Source organism: Coregonus lavaretus, assembly GCF_964263955.1.
Source record: "Coregonus lavaretus genome assembly, contig: HAP1_SCAFFOLD_57, whole genome shotgun sequence".
NCBI lineage: Eukaryota > Metazoa > Chordata > Actinopteri > Salmoniformes > Salmonidae > Coregonus > Coregonus lavaretus.
In genome coordinates, this window is record NW_028160194.1 from 2998959 (window position 1) to 3004958 (window position 6000).

Consider the following 6000-nt stretch of genomic DNA (forward strand, 5'->3'; position numbering starts at 1 on the left):
TCGGGGGAAAGATGAACGGAGCAAAGTACAGAGAGACCTGAAAATAGCTGTGTGGCGACACTACCCATCTTACCTTACAAGCTTGAGAGGATCTGCAGAGAAACTCCCCAAATACAGGTATGCCAAGCTTGTAGCGTCATACCCAAGAAGACTTGAGGCTGTAATCACTGCCAAAGGAGCTTCAACAAAGTACTGAGTAAAGTCTGAATACAGTTTTTTATTTTTTTATTATTATTATTTTTGCAAAAATTGTGTCATAACACCTAGCGGTCAAACAGGGAAATGGTTCCAATCATTTTTCCTTTTTATTCATTTTAGAAACACTTAAAATAATGGCTGTGTTTCATGTAGGCTTACCCTGGCGTGACTTTTAGCAACATAATCAGCTCTATTTCCTCTCAGACACTAATTAACTGTGGTGGCAGGTGCAGTGATGACCGCTGAGAAGGAGCTGAGTGTAGAGGGAAGCAGTGTGGTGAGGGAGGTTATCGTCTAGTCTATAAAGAGGGATACGTCCTCCAGTAGCTCAGAGATAGAACCTGGTGAGAGTGAGGATGAATTACCTGCTGTGAGGAACTCCGAGTTCGGGCCTTGTTCCAAGGATGATAAGGATGATTCTGGCCCAGTGGGAGTGAGATTTGTAGAGAGAATGGATCCATATGTGGTGTCAGGTTAGGTATCATCAAAGGAATTATCTAAGTGAGTTTCAGAGATGGCTAGTATATTTATTTTTATTTTACCTTTATTTAACCAGGTAAGCCAGTTGAGAACAAGTTCTCATTTACAACTGCGACCTGGCCAAGATAAAGCAAAGCAGTGCGATAAAAACAACACAGAGTTACATATGGGGTAAAAAAACATAAAGTCAGAAAATACAACAGAAAATACAGTGGGGAAAAAGTATTTAGTCAGCCACCAATTGTGCAAGTTCTCCCACTTAAAAAGATGAGAGAGGCCTGTAATTTTCATCATAGGTACACGTCAAATATGACAGACAAAATGAGAAGAACAAATCCAGAAAATCACATTGTAGGGTTTTTAATGAATTTATTTGCAAATTATGGTGGAAAATAAGTATTTGGTCACCTACAAACAAGCAAGATTTCTGGCTCTCACAGACCTGTAACTTCTTCTTTAAGAGGCTCCTCTGTCCTCCACTCGTTACCTGTATTAATGGCACCTGTTTGAACTTGTTATCAGTATAAAAGACACCTGTCCACGACCTCAAACAGTCACACTCCAAACTCCACTATGGCCAAGACCAAAGAGCTGTCAAAGGACACCAGAAACAAAATTGTAGACCTGCACCAGGCTGGGAAGACTGAATCTGCAATAGGTAAGCAGCTTGGTTTGAAGAAATCAACTGTGGGAGCAATTATTAGGAAATGGAAGACATACAAGACCACTGATAATCTCTCTCGATCTGGGGCTCCACGCAAGATCTCACCCCGTGGGGTCAAAATGATCACAAGAACGGTGAGCAAAAATCCCAGAACCACACGGGGGGACCTAGTGAATGACCTGCAGAGAGCTGGGACCAAAGTAACAAAGCCTACCATCAGTAACACACTACGCCGCCAGGGACTCAAATCCTGCAGTGCCAGATGTGTCCCCCTGCTTAAGCCAGTACATGTCCAGGCCCGTCTGAAGTTTGCTAGAGTGCATTTGGATGATCCAGAAGAGGATTGGGAGAATGTCATATGGTCAGATGAAACCAAAATATAACTTTTTGGTAAAAACTCAACTCGTCGTGTTTGGAGGACAAAGAATGGTGAGTTGCATCCAAAGAACACCATACCTACTGTGAAGCATGGGGGTGGAAACATCATGCTTTGGGGCTGTTTTTCTGCAAAGGGACCAGGACGACTGATCCGTGTAAAGGAAAGAATGAATGGGGCCATGTATCGTGAGATTTTGAGTGAAAACCTCCTTCCATCAGCAAGGGCATTGAAGATGAAACGTGGCTGGGTCTTTCAGCATGACAATGATCCCAAACACACTGCCCGGGCAACAAAGGAGTGGCTTCGTAAGAAGCATTTCAAGGTCCTGGAGTGGCCTAGCCAGTCTCCAGATCTCAACCCCATAGAAAATCTATGGAGGGAGTTGAAAGTCTGTGTTGCCCAGCGACAGCCCCAAAACATCACTGCTCTAGAGGAGATCTGCATGGAGGAATGGGCAAAAATACCAGCAACAGTGTGTGAAAACCTTGTGAAGACTTACAGAAAACGTTTGACCTGTGTCATTGCCAACAAAGAGTATATAACAAAGTATTGAGAAACTTTTGTTATTGACCAAATACTTATTTTCCACCATAATTTGCAAATAAATTCATTAAAAAATCCTACAATGTGATTTTCTGGATTTTTTTTTCCTCATTTTGTCTGTCATAGTTGACGTGTACCTATGATGAAAATTACAGGCCTCTCTCATCTTTTTAAGTGGGAGAACTTGCACAATTGGTGGCTGACTAAATACTTTTTTCCCCCATTGTATATAGCTAGCTAGCTAGACAGTTGCATATTGGTACCGTTATAGCTTGCCATTGTTTACAGAAGTCTTCTAAGTCCTTTTAGCAACAAGCCATTGTTTACAGAAGTCTTCTAAGTCCCTATAGCAACAAGCCATTGTTTACAGAAGTCTTCTAAGTCCCTATAGCAACAAGCCATTGTTTACAGAAGTATTCTAAGTCCCTATAGCAACAAGCCATTGTTTACAGAAGTCTTCTAAGTCCCTATAGCAACAAGCCATTGTTTCCCCCACTGTATCTTTAAAAGGAAGAGCCCTAATAACAGGGTATCTCCTGACTAACATACGCCGCTCTATCTTTAAATCCTGATGGTAAATTAAGCAAAGAGATAGACCAGATGCTTTTCAACTCTCTGTGGAGAAACCGTACCCATTATATTAGGAAAACTGTTGTAATTAACATTTAGGAGTATGGTGGGCTGAATTTCCTGGACTTTACTACCTTAAATAATACTTTTAAGATCAATTGGATAAAATAATTCCCAAGAAGAAGTGGAACTTTATTCCTCATCATGTCTTCTCTACTTTTGGTGGCCTTCACTTCATGTTGGTTTGTAATTATAATATTGACAAAGTTCCAGTGAAACTCTCTGCTTTTCATCGGCAGGTTTTCTTGTCATGGTCCTTAATTTATCAGCATAATTTTTCTCCACACAGATATTATATATGGAATAATCGGGACATATTGATTAAAAATACTTATTTGTTTTTAGAATATTGGTTCCGAAATAATATCCTATTGGTGAGCAAACTTGTACATGCAGAGGGTATTTTACTTAATTATAAGGAATTATTATCCCTTTACAAGATCCCTGTACACCTAAAGATTTTGCAATTGTTTTAGATGCCATTCCCTCAGGTGTTGCATTATTATTCAGGAACGTGTCAAGAGCTGAACCTCAGGACATACAGTGGGGAGAACAAGTATTTGATACACTGCCGATTTTGCAGGTTTTCCTACTTACAAAACATGTAGAGGTCTGTCATTTGTATCATAGGTACCCTTCAACTGTGAGCGACGGAATCTAAAACAAAAATCCAGAAAATCACATTGTATGATTTTTAAGTAATTAATTTGCATTTTATTGCATGACATAAGTATTTGATCACCTACCAACCAGTAAGAATTCTGGCTCTCACAGACATGTTCATTTTTCTTTAAGAAGCCCTCCTGTTCTCCACTCATTACCTGTATTAACTGCACCTGTTTGAACTCGTTACCTGTATAAAATACACCTGTCCACACACTCAATCAAACAGACTCCAACCTCTCCACAATGGCCAAGACCAGAGAGCTGTGTAAGGACATCAGGGATACAATTGTAGACCTGCACAAGGCTGGGATGGGCTACAGGACAATAGGCAAGCAGCTTGGTGTGAAGGCAACAACAGTTGGCGCAATTATTAGAAAATGGAAGAAGTTCAAGATGACGGTCAATCACCCTCGGTCTGGGGCTCCATGCAAGATCTCACCTCGTGGGGCATCAATGATCATGAGGAAGGTGAGGGATCAGCCCAGAACTACACGGCAGGACCTGGTCAATGACCTGAAGAGAGTTGGGACCACAGTCTCAAAGAAAACCATTAGTAACACACTACGCCGTCATGGATTAAAATCCTACAGCGCACGCAAGGTCCCCCTGCTCAAGCCAGGGCATGTCCAGGCCCGTCTGAAGTTTGCCAATGACCATCTGGATGATCCAGAGGAGGAATGGGAGAAGGTCATGTGGTCTGATGAGACACAAATAGAGCTTTTTGTTCTAAACTCCACTCGCCGTGTTTGGAGTAAGAAGAAGGATGAGTACAACCCCAAGAACACCATCCCAACCGTGAAGCATGGAAGTGGAAACATCATTCTTTGGGGATGCTTTTCTGTAAAGGGGACAGGACGACTGCACCGTATTGAGGGGAGGATGGATGGGGCCATGTATCGCGAGATCTTGGCCAACAACCTCCTTCCCTCAGTAAGAGCATTGAAGATGGGTCGTGGCTTGGTCTTCCAGCATGACAACGACCCGAAACACACAGCCAGGGCAACTAAGGAGTGGCTCCGTAAGAAGCTTCTCAAGGACCTGGAGCGGCCTAGCCAGTCTCCAGACCTGAACCCAATAGAAAATCTTTGGAGGGAGCTGAAAGTCTGTATTGCCCAGCGACAGCCCCGAAACCTGAAGGATCTGGAGAAGGTCTGTATGGAGGAGTGGGCCAAAATCCCTGCTGCAGTGTGTGCAAACCTGGTCAAGACCTACAGGAAACGTATGATCTCTGTAATTGCAAACAAAGGTTTCTCTACCAAATATTAAGTTCTTCTTTTCTGATGTATCAAATACTTATGTCATGCAATAAAATTTTGCCAATTCTTCAAGGCAAAACTGCTCCTTCAGCACTCTTCAGTAAGACCATTCTACTGTGAATGTTTGTCTATGGAGATTGCATGGTGGTGTGCTCGATTTCATACACCTGTCAGCAACGGTTGTGGCTGAAATAGCTGAATCCACTAATTTGATGGGGTGTCCACATACTTTTGTATATATTGTGTATTTGCGACTGCTCTACGAAAAAAATCTTGGTCGACAAAAACAGCCTATCGACCAAACAATCGACCAGTCGACTAGGGCCAGCCCTAAAAAAAAGTGCAAGAAATTGGCTGAATATTATACAATGACTTATCAACAGCTCCAACAATCTGACCCCCACAGGAAATCCTCACTGGCAGTTATGAAAGACCCATATACTGTATAGCCATTAATTCATTAAGAATATAACTTTTAAATGCCTAAAATGTTTCAACTGTCTTACCCCATCAGAAACCAAAACATAAGCTTGTATAATGCCACTGTTTGTAAACAAACACTGTATAGCCTCAATCTGGTTAAAACTGTGATTTTGACCTTATGGACGGCCAGTCCTTGTATTCATAGTGTAGTGAATTCCAGGGGTAGCCCTGAGCTGGACTCAAACCTGGGTCCAGAGACTGTCAAGCCAACACCTTATAACTGTTATACCAAGATGTCTGAACTTCTTGATGAGGTCGCTAGGTTTTGGGTTAAGGTTGCTACAATAGCTTTCTCTATGAATTTGAGAGTGGTTACATTTCTCCAGCCCCCATCCCTCAGCTGTTTACCAAACCAAGTCTAAGAGCAGCCATTTTGTTTCTGTTTAAATCCTAGGTCGTCCCATTAAAAAAGCCACACATCAATCAATCAACCAATCTGCAGTTCAAACAATAACAAAGCTGTCATTCCGCCACTGTTTTGGTAATAAGATGATGGATGGGGCTGGAGAAATGTAACTACTCTCAAAATCATAGACAGACCTATGGATGGAAGGACTGACCATCCATGACATCAACATTATAGTTTTAACCATGTTGAGGCGATACAGTGTTGGTTTACATTTACATTGTTTCTAAACATTGGAGTAAAAAAAGCTTACTTTAGTTTCTGATGGGGTAAGACAGTTGAACTAAGCTTATGA